This window comes from Nerophis ophidion, unplaced genomic scaffold (genome assembly GCF_033978795.1).
Source record: "Nerophis ophidion isolate RoL-2023_Sa unplaced genomic scaffold, RoL_Noph_v1.0 HiC_scaffold_81, whole genome shotgun sequence".
Lineage (NCBI taxonomy): Eukaryota > Metazoa > Chordata > Actinopteri > Syngnathiformes > Syngnathidae > Nerophis > Nerophis ophidion.
Window position 1 is genome coordinate 221,431 of NW_026907003.1, and position 18,991 is coordinate 240,421.

Genomic DNA, 18,991 nt, shown 5'->3' on the forward strand with positions numbered 1-18,991 from the left:
CAGCACTTTCTCACCTGCGTGTGTTCTCATATGCACTGTAAGAGTGTTTAGGTGACCAAAGCTTTTATCGCAGCTTGAACAGGAGTATGGTTTTTCACCAGAGTGCTATATCATGTGTAATTTTAATTGTCGTCCTTCTATATAACTTTTACAACATACTGAACATATGAAAGGTTTTTCACCAGCGTGTGTTCTCATTTTTACTTTTAAACTTTGTCTTATGACAAAACTTTTACCACATTATGAGAAGGAACAAGGTTTTTCTCCAGTGTGTATTCTCATGTGTGTTTTTAAATGTTGCCTTCGAATAGATTTTTTACCAACGATTGAACATGAAAAAGGTTTTTCTCCAGTGTGTAGTGTCATGTGTGCTTTGAAATGCTTCTTTTGAGTACAATCTTTACCGCAGATTGAACATGAAAAAGGTTTTTCTCCAGTGTGTGTTCTCAAATGTACTTTTAAACCTTGATTTATTACAAAACTTTTACCACATTCTGAGCAGGAAATTTTATTTTCTCCAGTGGTAATCTCATATGTACTTTCAAAGATTGCCTTTGAGTAAAATTTTTAACACAAATTGAACATGAAAAAGGTTTTTTCTCCAGTGTGTATTGTCATGCGTGTTTTAAAATGTTGCCTTCGAGTAAATTTTTTACCACAGATTGAACATGAAAAACGTTTTACTCCAGTGTGTGTTCTCATATGTACTTTTAAACTTTGATTTAGTACGATACTTTTACCACAGTCTGAGCAGGAAACATTTTTTTTCTCCATTGTGTAATCTCATATGTACTTTCAAAGATTGCCTTTGAGTAAAATTTTTGACACAAATTGAACATGAAAAAGGTTTTTCTCCAGTGTGTATTGTCATGTGTGTTTTAAAATTTTGCCTTCGAGTAAAATTTTTACCACAGATTGAACATGAAAAAGGTTTTTCTCCAGTGTCTATTCTCATGTGTGTTTTCAAATTATGGCTTTGAGTATAATTTTTACCACATTCTGAGCAGGAACAATGTTTTCCTCCAGTGTGTGTACTCATGTGTGATTTTAAATAGTACCTTCGAATAAAAACTTTACCACAGATTGAACAGAAAAAAGGTCTTTCTCCAGTGTGTGTTCTCATGTGTACTTTCAAATAGCTACTTTTTACAAAACCTTTACTACAGATTGAACAAGTAAAAGGTTTTTCTCCAGTGTGTGTTCTCATGTGTCTTTTCAGACGACAATGGTATTTAAAAGTTTTGTGAGAGTGAGAAGATGTGAAGTGAGTGTTGTCAGTGTGACATGTCTTATCATCTTTAGAGTCTTCATCATCAGTGTCAGGAGAGTGTGACGTTGTGTCCTCACTATCTGATAGTGGAGCTAAGAGCTTGTCTGCTTGTGATCCTCCACAGTGGTCTCCATCAGCTTCTGTTGTCATGTGTTGTGTTGAGCTGCTGCTTGGAGGCTCCCCCCCTCCCCTCTCCTCACTTTCACCTTTCACCTCATCATCTTCACTCTTCACAGGGACACCAGTCACTGGGAACTCCACCAACCTTTTAGGCTGACTGATGCTGTGTTCCTCCTCTTCCTCCTTAATGTGAGGGCTCAGTGGATCCACCACTTCCTTTTTAAAATGGAGTATCAGTGGGTATTCCTCTTCCTTCTTAATGTGGGAGGGCTGTGGCTCCTCTGTCCGCATCCTGAAGCTCCACTTCTGTTGCTCAGGGTGAAGATGTTCTTCACAGACATCTGCAAGACAAACACAGCATCTCTGCTCAGTCACACAATGCATTCACTACTTTGACATGCACTTAGGAAAAACAAGTTATCGTATGAACTGTCTTGAAATCTCAGTGACGCACAAACACGCTGCTCTTTACAACATTATTCACAGGAAAAGAAACAAAAACCAGGATGACAGGAGTTTTTACTATGGATGACCGATATGGTTTAAAATTGATTTTGCGATACAGTATTTCATTTAGAATTACTGATAGAACCATTTTAAAACAGGCTACACAGGCTCCTAATTTAGTTGCTGAAATATGCAGTAAAATATTACATTTCCAGTATTATTTTCTCAAAAAAAGTAACCAGATATTAACAGTAAATAAACAAGTACATTATTAATAACTGTTTTGACAAAATAATAATATTAGAAACGAACAATATGTTACTGCATATGTCAGCTGCCAAATTAGGAGCTTTTGTACCTATTTTGAAATTATTCTATTCTCAATCATATATCAAATTATATATTGTGACATATTGTTATTAGGATATAGATTTGAGGTCATATCGCCCATACCAAACATTGGTTCGTCGAGTCATTTTGTTTGGCCCACCAAATATATTTAATTTTAATATTCTTCGGATGTGCGTGTATGTCTAAAATTTGGGACTACTGTTCTACATCACGTGGAAGTGTCATGTCATGGGGATGGTGTGCTTTCAACTAAGGGTGTGACGATACGGTCAGCTCACCAAAGGATACTCGATATTGGATTTAGGAGAACGAGACAATATTTTGGTGGTTAACATGATTCTTACACATGTGTGTACTTCATGTGTATATGAATGTACTTTTAGGGACGGCGTGGCGCAGTGGGAGAGTGGCCGTGCGCAACCCGAGGGTCACTGGTTCAAATCCCACCTAGAACCAACCTCGTCACGTCCGTTGTGACCTGAGCAAGACACTTCACCCTTGCTCCTGATGGTTGCTGGTTGGCGCCTTGCATGGCAGCTCCCTCCATCAGTGTGTGAATGTGTGTGTGAATGGGTAAATGTGGAAGTAGTGTCAAAGCGCTTTGAGTACCTTGAAGGTAGAAAAGCGCTATACAAGTACAACCCATTTATCATTTATTTATTTACTTTCCCTTGTGTGCTTAGTTTTACTGTAACTTCATAGTGGATAATATCTATAAACAACCTCAATTGTTTTACATATTTAATTTGAAGAACTGTTTACTTATCTGACAAATTCAAAGGAAACTGCACTTTTTTAAAATGTCACCTATCATTCACAATCCTTATGTAAGACATTTGTTTCAAACTTTTATGAATTTTAATTATTAAATAATCATGAGCAAAAAATCAGCTAACATTGGAGTCAATGGGAGCTCCTCTGTTAGACCCACAAAGTCCTCCAAAAAACATCCAAAAATTGCCAACAATACTCATTTTACATTTTGTGACCTGAATATTAACCAAGTATTAATGATATTGTTATTATAAGCGCTAATATTAAGGACCTACTTTTAGCGGCGCATTGATCACAGAAGTAACTAGCTTATGCTGCTATATTGACATACTGAACTGTTTTCTCACCTCTAAGATAATGAAAGCTAATTCTACAAACCCTGTCTCCATATGAGTTGGGAAATTGTGTTAGATGTAAATATAAACAGAATACAATGATTTGCTAATTATTTTCAACCCATATTCAGTTGAATATGCTACAAAGACAACATATTTGATGTTCAAACTGATAAACTTTTTTTTTCTTTTTTTGCAAATAATCATTAACTTTAGAATTTGATGCAAGCAACACGTAACAAAGTAGTTGGGAAAGGTGGTAATAAATACTGATAAAGTTGAGGAATGCTCATCAAACACTTATTTGGAACATCCCACGGGTGTGCAGGCTAATTGGGAACAGGTGGGTGCCATGATTGGGTATAAAAGCAGCTTCCATGAAATGCTAAGTAATTCACTAACAAGGATGGGGCGAGGGTCGCCAATTTGTAAGCAAATTGTCGAACAACATTTCTTAACGAGCTATTGAAAGGAATTCAGGGATTTTCCCATCTACGGTCCGTAAAATCGTCAAAAGGTTCAGAGAATCTGGAGAAATCACTGCACGTAAGCAATGACATCACAGACCTTTGATCCCTCAGGTGGTACTGCATCAAAAACCGACATCAGTGTGTGAAGGATATAACCAGATGGGCTCAGGAACGCTTCATAAAACCACAGTCAGTAACTACAGTTGGTCGCTACATCTGTAAGTGCAAGTTAAAACTCTACTATGCAGAGCGAAAGCCATTTATCAACAACACACAGGAACACCGCCGGCTTGGCTGGGCCCGAGCTCATCTAAGTTGGACTGATGCAAAGTGGAAAAGTGTTCTGTGGTCTGACGAGTCCACATTTTACATTATATTTGGAAACTGTGGATATGGTGTCCTCCGGAACAAAGAGGAAAATAATCATCCGCATTGTTCTAGGCGCAGAGTTCAAAAGCTAGCATGTGTGATGGTATGGGGGTGTATTTGTGCCCAATGCATGGGTAACTTACACATGTGTGATGGTATGGGGGTGTATTAGTGCCCAAGGCATGGGTAACTTACACATGTGTGATGGTATGAGGGTGTATTTGTGCCCAATGCATGGGTAACTTACACATGTCTGATGGTATGGGGGTGTATTAGTGCCCAAGGCATGGGTAACTTACACATCTGTGAAGGCACCATTAATGCTGAATGGTCCATTCAGGTTTTGGAGCAACATATGTTGTCATCCAAGCAACATTATCATGGACGCCTCTGCTTATTTCAGCAAAACAATGCCAAGCCACGTGTTCCAACAGCGTGGCTTCGTAGTAAAAGAGTGCGGGTACTTTCCTGGCCCGCCTGCAGTCCAGACATGTCTCCCATCGAAAATGTGTGACGCATTATGAAGCGTAAAATACGACAACAAGACCCCGGACTGTTGATTATTTCTGCCCCTATATATGCCTGTCTTTGTTTACCTTTTGTTCTCGGAGTTTAGTTTGCTACACAAAACAGATGATGTCCCATTTCCCGATTGTGGTAAAAGACTTTTTGCTATACGATTAGTTTCCATGCTATTTTGTTTGTTTGCTTGTCCCTAGTTTATATACTAGCGCTTATTGTTCCTTTTATCTTCCACGTTAGTTCTGTTTGTTTTGTCTTTAGTGCCTAATGCAAGTGTTTTTTGTTCAAAAATTGTTTTTGTAGTGTATAACAAATCATTATCCTTACCCTCACGCTGTGTTCCATCCTCCACTGCACCCACGAGAGAACAACTTTTCACCACGATGCCAGCAAGATGTCACAGTAAAGTCCGAGTTAATGAAGCTTCTCTCGCAGCGGAAGTCGAAGAATTTGACAGGATAACGTGGAGGTTAGCCCAAGCGATGCAGGCTGGGACATTCCGCGGCGCGCCGGATGTCGAGATGATCTTGGGGCTTGGAGGTCTCCAAGTCCCGCTTGACTCCACTGGGTCCAGCAACACCCCGTCTCACCCCCTCGCACGCGTCGGCAGAGGCGGAAGCCGCGGCGAAGGGCATCGCCTAGCGACAGAGACACGCTAACTCCACCATCACCCCTTCACAGACACAGCCACTTTCATCTCGTCCAGGACTCACCATACACGCCTGGTAATCCTTTTTGTTTTTCTCCTATTGACTCCCCCGGAGTCAATAGGAGAAATCTGATCTGGTGACGTCAGCCCTCTTACGTCCCCAGAACATAGTGGGGATTAAGAATTTTTTTTAGAGCAGGCACTCCCTCAGTCGTCCACAGGGGACATAAATGACAATCTTACACTCCTTAAAGACATTTGTTTTCAATCACAGTATAAGTCTTTATTTTCTGAATTTGATTGATTGATACTTGTATTAGTAGATTGCACAGTTCAGTACATATTCCGTACAATTGACCACTAAATGGTAACATCACCATTAAGTTTTTCAACTTGTTTAGTCAGGGTCCACGTTAATCAATTCATGATACAAATATATACTATCAGCATAATACAGTCATCACACAGGTTAATCATCATAGTATATACATTGAATTATTTACATTATTTACAATCCGGGGGTGGGATGAGGAGCTTTGGTTGATATCAGTACTTCAGTCATCAACAATTGCATCAACAGAGAAATGGACATTGAAACAGTGTAGGTCTTACAGTAGGATATGTACAGCCAGCAGAGAACATAGTGAGTTCACATAGCATAAAAACAAGTATATACATTAGAAGAACATTTGATTATTTACATTAGGTTATTTATAATCCGGGGAGATGGGATGTGAATGGAGGAGGGTATTAGTAAAGGGTTGAAGTTGCCTGGAGGTGTTGTTTTAGAGCGCTTTTGAAGGAATATAGAGATGCACTTACTTTTACACCTGTTGGGAGTGCATTCCACATTGATGTGGCATAGAAAGAGAATGAGTTAAGACCTTTGTTAGATCGGAATCTGGGTTTAACGTGGTTTGTGGAGCTCCCCCTGGTGTTGTGGTTATGGCCGTCATTTACGTTAAGGAAGAAGTTGGACATGTACTTCGGTATCAAGGAGGTGTAGCGGATTTTATAGACTAGGCTCAGTGCAAGTTGTTTTACTCTGTCCTCCACCCTGAGCCAGCCCACTTTGGAGAAGTGGGTTGGAGTGAGGTGTGATCTGGGGTGGAGGTCTAAAAGTAACCGGACTAGCTTATTCTGGGATGTTTGGAGTCTAGATTTGAGGGTTTTGGAGGTGCTGGAGTACCAGGAGGTGCAAGCGTAATCGAAAAAGGGTTGAATGAGAGTTCCCGCTAGAATCTTCAAGGTGCTTTTGTTGACCAGAGAGGACATTCTGTAGAGGAATCTCGTTCTTTGGTTGACCTTTTTGATTACCTTGGTTGCCATTTTATCACAGGAAAGATTAGCTTCTAGAATGGAACCTAGGTAGGTGATCTCATCTTTCCTGGTGATAACAATGTCACCCACTTTTATAGTGAAATCACTGACTTTCTTAAAGGGGAACATTATCACAATTTCAGAAGGGTTAAAACCAATAAAAAACAGTTCCCAGTGGCTTATTTTATTTTTCGAAGTTTTTTTCAAAATTTTACCCGTCCTGGAATATCCCTAAAAAAAACCTTTAAAGTGCTTGATTTTGGCTATGTGCGAAGCCACTGTTCATTTTCCTGTGACGTCACATAGCGATGCCAATACAAACAACATGGCGGTTACCACAGCAAGATATAGCGACATTAGCTCGGATTCAGCCTCGGATTTCAGCGGCTTAAGCGATTCAACAGATTACGCATGTATTGAAAGGGATGGTTGGAGTATGGAGGCAGATAGCGAAAACGAAATTGAAAATTAACTTTTCTTTTTATTTATTAACTTTTATTTTTTATTATTGTAAAACTGAAATACACACAATGACAATGTATAAGCTATATGATTCAATTAACATACTGAAATGTTATACACAATATCTAAACATTAGCTTCACACAAATATACAGCATTATCGCCAAACAAATACTGCTGAGTGTTGAAACTATTTCGATGGTGGAAATATGCGACCAGCAGCCATTTTAAATCCTCAAACATTCATTAAATTAGTGCCCAAAAATCGTTTTTCAATACACATCTTACTATCAAACTTAGCAACTTTCCACCTTAGTATTGAGTTACATAAACAAGTTAAACAGTTTACTTACAGACTTATCTTTTCCAAGGCTTGTAAGAGTTAACACAACTCGACTACTTCTTATTGTTTATGAACTAGACAAACATCGTGAACCGGAAGTGCCCAAAGTAAACCGGAAGTGCCCAAACTAATGACGCGCAGCATTTCCCATCGCCACAAGGTGTCAGTAATAGTCCACAATCAAACGGGCATAACACTCCCCGCTTGGTATAATGTTTTATACCACTATACAGTCTCTTTACGAAGGAGCAACACAACCTCTGAAACAGGTCTAGTGTAGATTATTGGAGTACCTTGTCGGATGATCTTAACATCTACTTTTCTTACTTTGTTGTCATGGCTGTTGATAGACTTGACGATGAGTCCAGTGGGACATTCATTTCTTCTCACCTGGCCATCTTTCAGTAGTACTAGGTCTCCAATTTGCAGGTTAGGCCTTTCTGCATACCATTTTCTCCTAGTTTGTATGGTTGACAGGTATTCTTGTTTCCATCGCTTCCCGGATCTATCAGAGAGAGATTGGACTTGCCGCCATTGTTGTGAGTGGATGTCTTTCACGTTGAAGTCTCCTGGCGGTGCAGATATGACGTCTCTCTTCAGTGTCAGCAAGGTTGCAGGTGTTAGTATTGCTGGCATCTCTGGGTCAGTTGAAACTGGAATGAGAGGTCTTGCGTTTATAATTGCCATGACCTCAGCCATGAGAGTGGTGAGCACCTCATGAGAAAGGTGAGAGCCTCCCTCCTTAAGGAGCAATGCATCCAGGATACGGCGAGTGATGCCAATTAGTCTTTCCCACACTCCTCCCATGTGGGAAGAGTTTGGCGGATTGAAGATCCAAGTGCACACTTAGTCGTGCAGGTAAGTTTTCAACTCTTTTTCCAACGACTCTTCCTCTTTTTCCGACCACTTGTCCCTCGCCGTCACCTTCTCTTCCTCGCCATGCTTCTCGTCGTCTGTGCTGGAGTCCATGACGATGGCCTTGGACTTGCTCCCCGCTCTGGACTTCTTGGGGCTGGACGAGGAGCGTCCTGCTTGGGCGTCGCTCTTCTTGCCCTTGGCGGCGGACTTGTCGGCCGACACTTTTTTCTTGGCCCTCTTCTTTTTCTTGGCGGGAAGCTGTTTGCCGCTGTTCTGTCTCTGAGGATCTCATCAGTCCCCATGTTGACATTCAAGATGTCAAAACCATACGGTACATCAGCGAAGCAATACAAAAACTCATGAAAAAAATAAACACAGCAGTAAAACACTTACATACAAACAAGACAGCTGCTTGTACACCCGAAAGAGAACAAAGAACAGTGTCTAAGAGGAGCATCAACATTTGCATTTAAACTGTAAAATCCTGTTTATGATTTATTTACTCTACTTATTTAAATATGAACATTTTCCTTTAGGAAACTTTTATGATTTGTGTGTTGTTGTAGCTGGTATGCTGCAATTTTTTTTATTTTTTTCCCCCAAGATGGTGACCCTGTAGTGGCTGCTGTTGGCAGGAACTCTGTGCTCTTGTGTCATCCTTTTGTGTTTCCTTCTTCTTTTTATGTTTATATATATACATATATATATATATTTTTTTTTTTTTTGCCTTTTGGTCCGGACCTTTTGGGACTGTGTGACAAGGGGTGGCACTTTCGTGACTTCTGCGGTGCTTTTTTGTGAACTTCTGGATCTGCCTCCCGAGAGCCTTTTGGCCATGGAGACCAGCTGCTGGGTTTCTGCCACACCAGAGTCCGTTTGGAGAGACTGGAGGAGATGCAGATGAAGAGACAGGACTGCGGAGCTAGCACTGAGCGCCGGGACGGAAAAGCTTCACAGTGTCTTGGCTGAATGAGCAGGTATCGGACACCTCGGTCTCTTTGGACGTATCCTCACTCATCCATGCGGACTGGACACTGGCCGAGACTTGGTTTGGCGGCCGAGAGTGGAGTCGGCTCTCTTGGTTGCTTTGTTGGGTCTGCTCCCGTCTCTGGCCAAGCTCCCTTCACCCCAGCAGACGATGGCGTGGGACACCGCAAAAGCCACCACAGTGTATATGTTTCTTTTACTTTTTATTCATAGCTGTATGTAGAAGTGGCTGGTTGCATCAGCTCTGCTCTTTTAATGTCCTTTGTCTTCTTTGAAGTTTCCCTCTTCCACACATGAAAGAGGAATGTGTGCTATGGCAATAAGTTGTTTTCTTCCCTTGGCCTCAGTCTGGACCCCCTCTCCAGGGGCCCAGGCTTAGACCGATTTTTTTTTTCTCTCTCATTGCCCCCACTTGTTTACCTGTATGTATCTCACCTTTTTTGCAAGGGGCGCCGCAAGTTGGCAGACCCGTCAGCGATCCTGTTCTGTCTCCCTGGAATGTTTGTCTGACCTTGAATGGGATTCTGCTGAACATTTTAATTTCCCCTCGGGGGTTAATAAAAATGTGTCTGATTCTGATGTTTAACATCAACAAAACATAGCTAATTAGTAAAAATAAACTACATTAATTCATCTCTCAAAGGTGTTGAGACATTGCTGGACACCGGAGTAGTAACTAAATCCAAATAAAAAATGATTTTATTTTTTTAAGATATCTGGCTTGTATCTTCAGTAGGGATGTAAATTTATAGATTTATTGATATGATACCCTAATCAATATTCCTTATCGATACCAGTATTTATCAGTACTCTTGTCGGTACTACATGTCATTTGTGGAAATAAAAACCTGGAAAAAAGGCATTTTAAATAGCATTTCTATTAGCACAAGAGTTTGAACACCTCCAACATGATGTTCTGTAACATTTTAAAGCAGGGAAGTCTTTTATCAGCAGCTGTTTATTTGAAGTCTTAAATAGATAGATAGATAGTACTTCATTGATTCCTTCAGGAAAATTAAAAGAAGTCAACTATGTGTGCAGTGCAAGGTGAAATGCAGTAATGTCATCTTCTTCTCAATAACACACACATCAAACTTTTGCGCGTAGTTGCTTCCTTATTTGTCATCATTCAAAGCTGATTGTAATGTGTAGCAGCGGCAGCTGAACTCAATGTGAAAATGTATCATAGTTATGTCAGTCAGCTGGAATTAAAAATACAAATAGTTGTGCCGTTAGTCCAGAATCTTCACGGTCCTCATGGACAACATAGTTAGGAACCATCCATCCATCCATCCATCATCTTCCGCTTATCTGAGGTCGGGTCGCGGGGACAGCAGCCTAAGCAGGGAAGCCCAGATTTCCCTATCTCCAGCCACTTCGTCTAGCTCTTCCCGGGGGATCCCGAGGCGTTCCCAGGCCAGCCGGGAGACATAGTCTTTCCAACGTGTCCTGGGTCTTCCCCGTGGCATCCTACCAGCTGGACGTGCCCTAAACACATCCCTAGGGAGGCGTTCGGGTGGCATCCTGACCAGATGCCCGAACCACCTCATCTGGCTCCTCTCGATGTGGAGGAGCAGCGGCTTTACGTTGAGCTCCTCCCGGATGACAGAGCTTCTCACCCTATCTCTAAGGGAGAGCCCCGCCACACGGCGGAGGAAACTCATTTCGGCCGCTTGTACCCGTGATCTTATCCTTTCGGTCATGACCCAAAGCTCATGACCATAGGTGAGGATGGGAACGTAGATCGACCGGTAAATTGAGAGCTTTGCCTTCCGGCTCAGCTCCTTCTTCACCACAACGGATCGATACAACGTCCGCATTACTGAAGACGCCGCACCGATCCGCCTGTCGATCTCACGATCCACTCTTCCCCCACTCGTGAACAAGACTCCTAGGTACTTGAACTCCTCCACTTGGGGCAGGGTCTCCTCCCCAACCCGGAGATGGCACTCCACCCTTTTCCGGGCGAGAACCATGGACTCGGACTTGGAGGTGCTGATTCTCATTCCGGTCGCTTCACACTCGGCTGCGAACCGATCCAGTGAGAGCTGAAGATCCCGGCCAGATGAAGCCATCAGGACTACATCATCTGCAAAAAGCAGAGACCTAATCCCGTGGCCACCAAACCGGAACCCCTCAACGCCTTGACTGCGCCTAGAAATTCTGTCCATAAAAGTTATGAACAGAATGGGTGACAAAGGACAGCCTTGGCGGAGTCCAACCTTCACTGGAAACGTGTCCGACTTACTGCCGGCAATGCGGACCAAGCTCTGGCACTGATCATACAGGGAGTGGACCGCCACAATCAGACAGTCCGATACCCCATACTCTCTGAGCACTCCCCACAGGACTTCCCGAGGGACACGGTCGAATGCCTTCTCCAAGTCCACAAAGCACATGTAGACTGGTTGGGCAAACTCCCATGCACCCTCAAGAACCCTGCCGAGAGTATAGAGCTGGTCCACAGTTCCACGACCAGGACGAAAACCACACTGTTCCTCCTGAATCCGAGGTTCGACTATCCGGCGAAGCCTCCTCTCCAGTACACCTGAATAAACCTTACCGGGAAGGCTGAGGAGTGTGATACCACGATAGTTGGAACACACCCTCCGGTCCCCCTTCTTAAAGAGAGGGACCACCACCCCGGTCTGCCAATCCAGAGGTACCGCCCCCGATGTCCACGCGATGCTGCAGAGTCTTGTCAACCAAGACAGCCCCACAGCATCCAGAGCCTTAAGGAACTCCGGGCGGATCTCATCCACCTCCGGGGCCTTGCCGCCGAGGAGCTTTTTAACTACCTCAGCGACCTCAGCCCCAGAAATAGGAGAGTCCACTACAGATTCCCCAGGCACCGCTTCCTCAAAGAAAGACGTGTTGGTGGGATTGAGGAGGTCTTCGAAGTATTCCCTCCACCGATCCACAACATCCGCAGTCGAAGTCAGCAGAACACCATCCGCACCATACACGGTGTTGATAGTGCACTGCTTCCCCTTCCTGAGGCGCCGTATGGTGGTCCAGAATCGCTTCGAAGCCGTCCGGAAGTCGTTTTCCATGGCTTCCCCGAACTCTTCCCATGTCCGAGTTTTTGCCTCCGCGACCGCTAAAGCTGCGCACCGCTTGGCCCGTCTGTACCCGTCCACTGCCTCCGGAGTCCTATGAGCCAAAAGAACCCGATAGGACTCCTTCTTCAGCTTGACGGCATCCCTCACTGCTGGTGTCCACCAACGGGTTCTGGGATTACCGCCACGACAGGCACCAACAACCTTGCGGCCACAGCTCCAATCAGCCGCCTCGACAATAGAGGTTCGGAACATGGTCCACTCGGACTCAATGTCCCGCACCTCCCTCGTGACATGTTCAAAGTTCTCCCGGAGGTGTGAATTGAAACTCTCTCTGACAGGAGACTCTGCCAGACGTTCCCAGCAGACCCTCACAATGCGCTTGGGCCTGCCAGGTCTGTCCGGCATCCTCCCCCACCATCGCAGCCAACTCACCACCAGGTGGTGATCGGTAGAAAGCTCCGCCCCTCTCTTCACCCGAGTGTCCAAAACATAAGGCCGCAAATCCGATGACACAACTACAAAGTCGATCATGGAACTGCGGCCTAGGGTGTCCTGGTGCCAAGTGCACATATGGACACCCTTATGTTTGAACATGGTGTTTGTTATCGACAAACTGTGACGAGCACAAAAGTCCAATAACAAAACACCACTCGGGTTTAGATCCGGGCGACCATTCTTCCCAATCACGCCTCTCCAGGTTTCACTGTCGTTGCCAACATGAGCGTTGAAGTCTCCCAGTAGGACAAGGGAATCACCCGGAGGAGCACTTTCCAGTACTCCCTCGAGTGTACCCAAAAAGGGTGGGTATTCTGAACTGCTGTTTGGTGCGTAAGCACAAACAACAGTCAGGACCCGTCCCCCCACCCGAAGGCGAAGGGAAGCTACCCTCTCTTCCACTGGGTTGAACTCAAACGTACAGGCTTTGAGCCGGGGGGCAACCAGAATTGCCACCCCAGCCCGTCGCCTCTCACTGCCGGCAACGCCAGAGTGGAAGAGGGTCCAGTCCCTCTCGAGAGAACTGGTTCCAGAGCCCTTGCTGTGCGTCGAGGTGAGTCCGACTATATCCAGCCGGAATTTCTCTACCTCGCGCACTAGCTCAGGCTCCTTCCCCCCCAGTGAGGTGACGTTCCACGTCCCAAGAGCTAGCTTCTGTAGCCGAGGATCGGACCGCCAAGTGCCCTGCCTTCGGCTGTCGCCCAGCTCACAATGCACCCGACCTCTATGGCCCCTCCTATGAGTGGTGAGCCCATTGGAGGGATGACCCACGTTGCCTCTTCGGGCTGTGCCCGGCCGGGCCCCATGGGAACAGGCCCAGCCACCAGACGCTCGCAATCGTGCCCCAACTCTGGGCCTGGCTCCAGAGCGGGGCCCCGGTGACCCACGTCCGGGCGAGGGAAATCTGGGTTCATTTCGTTGTAATTCCATAGAAGTCTTTGAGCTGCTCTTTGTCTGATCACTCACCTAGGACCTGTTTGTCTTGGGAGACCCTACCAGGGGGCATGAAAACCCCCAGACAACATAGCTCCTAGGATCATTGGGACACGCAAACTCCTCTACCACGGTAAGGTAGCAGCTCAGAGAGGAACCAGTACTAAAAAAATGGTACTTGGTGTACATCTCTTATCTTCACCACTAAACCTTTGAAATATGCTGACATATGTGCTGCTAAAGGTAAATAAACAGTAGCCATATTGAATGTTTGCCTTCATTTGACCACGTGAGGTAAGGAGGACGGCCTCTAGGTCACATGGTTACACCCCAGCAATTACACTGTTGATGATTGATGAGCATTCATTTTTAAATGGTGGTGTTAAAAAGCAAATATATCTCCATCTTTAGTGATAAATGTGTCCCCCGGATGAACATGTGTCACAAACATTGTATTAGATGATATGTGGATGTTGTGCTTACTTGGACTGTGATGAAGCTGTGAGGACTCAGGTGGTTTGTCTTCATGCTCTTCAGTCTTCACAGAGACAACAGTCAGTGGAAACTTGCTGACATCAGCCTCCTCCTGCCCTACAGGACACTCTCCCTCCTCTTCCTCTTTGAAATAGGGGGGCTGTGGAACCTCCTTGTCCCCTTTAAAATTTGAGAGCTGTGGATACTCTAAAGTGAAACTGTCCCCCTGCAGATGAGGGAGACATTCTTCTTGGTGTCCAATCAGCTGATGGATGTCTACAGGACACAAACAAAACACATTTTAACTTCTACATGCTAAATATTAAATTGTACATGAAATATAGGGCTGTGGCTATTGAAAATGTTATTAATCAAGTGTTCTACTGGAAAGGTTTCCGATTAGTTGAGTAACTGAATAAAACAGTGTTGCTTGGTTAAAGACAAATTTAAGCGATTATAAAACATTTCACTTAATAATGAACGGCCAATTGGTTTGAGATGGTATGAGATCAAGATGTCATCTTTAGATCAGGCTTTGTGCTTTTGACAATCACAGCCACGTTAGAAAGTTAAAGTACCAATGATTGTCACACACACACTAGGTGTGGGGAGATTATTTCCTGCATTTGGCCCATCACCCTTGATCACACCCTGGGAGGTGAGGGGAGCAGTGAGCAGCAGCGGTGGCCACGCCCGGGAATAACTTTTATGGTGATTAAACCCCAATTACAACCCTTGATGCCGAGTGCAAGGCAGAGAAGTAAGGGTCCCATTTGTATAGTATTTGGTATGACTGGGTTGGGGTTTGAACTCACAACCTACCGATCTCAGGGAGGGTGCACCGACATGAAGGAAATAACAGGTCAGTATGCTTTGACACACATATATAACTTGTCAAACCTGCCAGCTAGCAGGCTAGGTTAACAGCATCAGTAACCATGGTAACTGACTCTGACTTTGTCTTACCTCTCTTATTTTTGGAGGTAAAACTCTCGAGCTTTACATACTCAGGACTTTGCACTTAACCTGCTCTCTGGAATATTCCCCCGGTGACTGTGTGAGTTTTGTGTAAACATGTTGATACACATTGTTACAAACATCAACCTCTCATAAATATTGTGTGTCTGGCACTGTCTCGTTTTTATGAACAACGTAAAACAATCAGTGCATCATCCTCACATGACAATTCATCTTCCTACAGACAATTTATTGAAGAATAGTGTTAATAATGAAATATAAAGTTATTAAAGATGTGAGAGTAAGAAGTAAACAAACCTGTTCTGTGTAACACAACTTGATGTTTTTCATGTTGTCGCTCCTTCTCCTCTTTTGTTGGACAAAGTTCCTCCTCGTACTCTGCTGTGGTTCTTTGGCACATTTTCACACAATCACAACACTTTACACTCACACTTGATCTCTACTTAGTGATGTGTTTTGATCACTTCCGCCTCTCTTTGTTAGCAGCTAACAAGCTAAGCTGACTAGCAGGCTAAGCTAGCTCGAGAAGCATCAAAGTGCGCTCAGACTAATATAACCGGATGCAAACAGTTATTAACGATGTTTACTCTATTTACTAGAGTGTAATAAAGGACATATATGTGTACATGGAGGCACAGATTAAGAACACTGAACTGTGACGACTGCAATAACGTCTTCACCGTCAGACGCCATCTTGCTTTATCCTCGCCGTGTTTGGTTCGCGCGCAGTGTTGTCAGATCTCGCGAGAGAAACAAGTAAGCAGCTATTTTCCAAATCTCGCGAGAAAAATAGGTAAAACTAGCTTTCCACTCACGGTAAAAATATTTTATTATATACTATTTACTTATTATGAAAATAAAAGAATAATTTTCCATTTCAAATTTTCACAACAAAGACATACAACTTATTTCCGTAAATATATTTAAATATTTAAAAATGTATTCAAACAACAGTAGCATAAGGAAAGACAAAAAAGAAACAAAATAAATATTACACTCATGATATTAGTTTTGTTTTTGATGTTAATCGTTTTTATAATGTATTTTAGAATGTGGGAGGTTTTCATGTTCTTTTTAAATTTCCTTTGGATAGAATAGAATAGAATAGAATAGAAAAGTTTTATTGTCATTATTGCAGTGAACAGGTTCAAAGAACAACAAAATTGGAGCAGATCCCCTAAGGTGCATGTACAATATAGTAATATAAATAGTAAAAAAAAAAGATAGATAGAAATAAGAGATGTATCTATATATGTATATATATCCACACAGATGCATACATGCATGCATATGAATATATATACACACATGCATATAACATTATTGCTTATTATAGTCCGGAAAAATAGAAAGAAATTAAAAACATGACACATGAGGACATGAAGGACATATTATGCTACTATGGCTCTTGGGTAAAAGCTGATTTTTAGTGAATTTTTGCCAGCTTTTAGCACCCTATAGCGTCTGCCCGAGGGTGGCATTATATATATCATATCCATCTATCTATCTATCTATCCGTTTTCTACCGCTTATTCCCTTTTGGTGTCGCGGGGGGGTGGGGTTGGGAGGGGAGTGGGGCGGGGGCTGGTGCCTATCTCAGCTACAATCGGGCGGAAGGCGGAGTACACCCTGGACAAGTCGCCACCTCATCGCAGGACCAACACAGATAGACAGACAACATTCACACTCACATTTACACACTAGGGCCAATTTAGTGTTGCCAATCAACCTATCCCCAGGTGCATGTCTTTGGAGGTGGGAGGGGCCTATCCCCAGGTGCATGTCTTTGGAGGTGGGAGGGGCCTATCCCCAGGTGCATGTGTTTGGAAGTGGGAGGAAGCCGGAGTACCCGGAGGGAACCCACACATTCACGGGGAGGACATGCAAACTCCACACAGAAAAATCCCGAGCCCGGGATTGAACCCTGACTACTCAGGACTTTCGTATTGTGACGCAGACGCACTAACCCCTCTTCCGCCGTGCTGCCAGATATAGATGTATAGATATAATATATGCCATGCCAATTGAAATTTAAAGAGAACATGAAAACCTCCCACATTCTAAAATACATTATGAAAACAAATGATCATCAAAGACAAAAATAATATCATGAGTGTAATATTTATTTTGTTTCTTTTTTTCTTTCCTTATGCTACTGTTGTTTCAATACATTGTTAAATATTTGAATATTTTTACGAAAATAAGTTGTATGTCTTTGTTTTGAAATTTAAAATGGACAATGTAGATCATTTGGTAAAATGACTGTTTTGTTGTTGTTTGTGGTCACCCGTAGGAAGAACTGTGCCGAGCTGCAAGAATAAGTTGGCTTTAATTAAGACTTTAGAACAGTATACTAGAATGAACGATGTCATTGTTACTGGTCTGCCAACGCGACCTGCGTCATTTTCTCTTGCAGTGAGGTCCGGGGTCCAGGGATCAGTGCCCAGGGACCAAGATTTGGACTCAGTGGAGCGGCAAGTGGTGAAATTCCTCCAAGAAAAGGGAATTAGTCTAAATGAGGAGAATATAGAAGCTTGTCACCGTTTCCCTCAGAAAGATAAAAGCAAACCGGCAACCATCATTATGAGGTTTGCAAATAGAAAATTCAAAATCAGCCTTTTGCGACAAAGTAGGATGCTCAAGGGATCAAATGTTTATCTCAATGAACATTTAACCAAGAACAATGCTGATATTGCTAAAAGAGCTCGGTTCCTACGCAAAGAGGGAAAAATACAAGCAACATGGTCGTCCAACTGCAAAGTCTACATAAAGCTAAATGGTGCACCTGAGCAGGCACAACTGCTAATGGTCACAAGCTTAAATGATTTGGAAAAATTTGCATAGACTGTGGTTTGCTGGTCTATATGTTTTTTTGTGTTTTTAGGGTTGACATCTATTCTGCAAATCCTTACTAACTTCAAATGTCTATCAAACTTCCCAAAAAAGGACTCAAAATTGCCCACTTGAACATCTGTAGTCTGAAAAACAAGGCAATTGAGTTAGGTAAAATAATGTTTGATAATGATCTACATATAGTAGCAATTTCTGAAACTCATTTGGATGATTCAATTGACAATACTGAAATATTTATACAAGGTTACAATATAATTAGACTTGATAGAGACATATACGGGGGAGGAGTAGCCTTTTATGTACAAGACCACATTCCAATAAAGCAAACAGGAGATCTCAACTTGACAGATGTAGAGGCAATCTGGATCCAGGTTCACTTGCCATATCTAAAGCCATTACTAATCTGCTGCTGCTATAAACCACCTTCCTCTGATGCAGCACATCTTGAAAAAATATGTGCAATGCTTCAGAATGTTTCTGACACAAACAGAGACATTTATCTCTTAGGAGACTTAAATATTGACTGGCTCTCAAAAAACTGCCCGATGAAAAGAAAGCTTGATGACACTGCCACTGTATGTAACCTAGCTCAAATGATACATCTACCAACCAGAATAAATATGAACTATTCTGGTGTATTGTCTTCAACTTGCATTGATCATCTTTTTACTAATTCAGTAGATAAATGCTCAAAGGTTGTTTCAGTGCCAATTGGATTTAGTGATCATAACATGATTGCAATGGCAAGAAAAGTGAAAGTCCCCAAAGTTGGACCCACAATTATATACAAGAGACTCTACAAACATTTCAGTGATAATGCCTTTATTGAAGATGTACATAACATACAGTGGGACAGTGTATTTGAGTCAAAGCATACTGAAGCAGCTCTGCATGAATTCATGAAGTCATTTTCTTCTGTC

General features: G+C 42.9%; 1 protein-coding gene and 1 long non-coding RNA gene across 3 annotated transcripts in view; both read right to left on the reverse strand.

Moving 5' to 3' along the window:
* LOC133547244 (gastrula zinc finger protein XlCGF17.1-like) overlaps window positions 1–18,991 on the reverse strand; it is a 183,889-nt gene that overhangs the window by 60,499 nt on the left and 104,399 nt on the right. The gene's annotated exons all lie outside the window — the stretch shown is intronic.
* Window positions 819–14,512, reverse strand: LOC133547248 (uncharacterized). The gene is made up of 2 exons (XR_009805401.1): window positions 14,250–14,512; window positions 819–1,731 (listed from the first exon to the last, which is right to left on the reverse strand). It is a non-coding gene; the product is annotated as an uncharacterized LOC133547248 (long non-coding RNA).